Here is a 1,788-nt window from a genome sequence, read left to right as displayed (position 1 = left end):
GCAGTCCTGCTCTCACTCTCTAAGAAGTTCAGGCACAAGAGCATCTCCTTTCTTTCGAGAGAAGACGGCACTGTGATAGTGCATAATTATTCCCATTTTTCAGATAACAAAACTGAGAGATAAGAGAGATTAGTAACTTGTCAAGGTCAGGCAAGGACAGGAATCGAACCCAAGCCTGTCTAACTCCAGAGAAGGTAACTCAGAGGCTTGGACACCTGGAGTCTTATTCTCCACTTCATTTGTTCCCTGTGGATTGTTAGGCCAGGGGTGTGGAGGCTGCTTCGCTCCAGGCAGCATAGCTTACAGGAATGCTGGTTTATGAATTTACACTGAGAGGTTGTTTATAGACCTTTATTTGAGGACAGTAGAAAATGGACTTCACAGTTATCTTGCCCCGGGGTACACCATTATAGCCTGATGGAAATATTTCAGAAATTCCTAACTAGTCCACTCATGTTGCCCGAACATTCCAAGCCCCTTCACAAAGCTGCTCTAGCTGTTGCTTTTATTCTACATGGAAAACCCTTCCTGCCTACCAGCCATTCAATAAACTCTTACTTACCTGTCAAAACCCAGTTCATATGTCCCTTCTATTGTTTTTTCCTTAATAGCATTTATAGATATCACTACGAGAGCCTTTATACTAGTAGTATTAATACTAGCAGTTATCATTTAATGAGCCCCCACTATGTGCTAGGCAGTTTTAAGTATTGACGTCCTTTTAATTCTCATGGTAATTATGCAATAAAAGCACAATTATTTACATTTCTTCTGCATGAGGAAATAACCTAGAGAGGTTAGGAAATTTGCCCAAAGTCACATAATCCAGGACATGAAGAAACAGGTCTTTCTGATNTTAGCAATTCCTTAGTTGCTATAATGCCTTTATAATTATCATCTTTAATAACTGTGCATTAAAAAAAAAAATAACTGTGCATTATTTCATTGAACAATAGAGTTTATCTAAATATCTCCTGATTGTGGACTCTTTAAGTAGTTCCCAATTTTGTGTTACTGTAATAATTGCTGCAATTAATATCTTTGTCAATATAACTTTTTGCTTCTGCTGGATAATTTCCTCAGGAAATGGAGTAAGCTTCTGCTGGATAATTTCCTCAGGAAATGGAGTAAGGTTTGACTACCTCTTGTGGAAGACTACAAGGATGTTGTGGCAACACTTTTTTGCATTAGCAAAAAATGGGAAAGACCAGCACTATCCTTCAGTAAGCAGAGCTTAAATAAATTATACTATATACAATCAATGGGATGCCATGTAATTGTTGAGAAGTATTAGGATTATTTATAATAGGCCCAAAATGGAGATAATCCAAGTGTCCATCAGCTGATGAACAAATAAACAAAATGTAGCATAATATCCATGCCACGGAATATTATTCAGCCATAAAATGGAATGAAGTTCTGGTATATGTTACAACATGGATGAACCTTGAAAACGTTATGTTAAGTTGGAAGAAGTTAGACGCAGAAGGCCACATATGATTCCATGTATATGAAATGTCTAGAATAGGCAAATCCATGGAGACAGAAAGTAAGATAAGTAGTTACTAGGGGCTGAAGGGAAAGGGGAATAGGGAATGATAGTTAATGGGTACAGGGTTTCTTTTTGGGATGATGAAATTGTTCTGGAGTTAGATAGTAGTGATGGTTCCATAGCCTTGTGAGTATACTAAAACTGACTGAATTGTATACCTTAAAAGCATAAACTTTATGGTATGAATTATATCTCAATTTTAAAAAAGAATGAGAAAGATCTGTATATATATATAT

This window comes from Galeopterus variegatus, unplaced genomic scaffold, assembly GCF_000696425.1.
Source record: "Galeopterus variegatus unplaced genomic scaffold, G_variegatus-3.0.2 Scaffold439, whole genome shotgun sequence".
NCBI classification, from domain to species: domain Eukaryota; kingdom Metazoa; phylum Chordata; class Mammalia; order Dermoptera; family Cynocephalidae; genus Galeopterus; species Galeopterus variegatus.
This window is presented reverse-complemented; position numbering follows the sequence as displayed.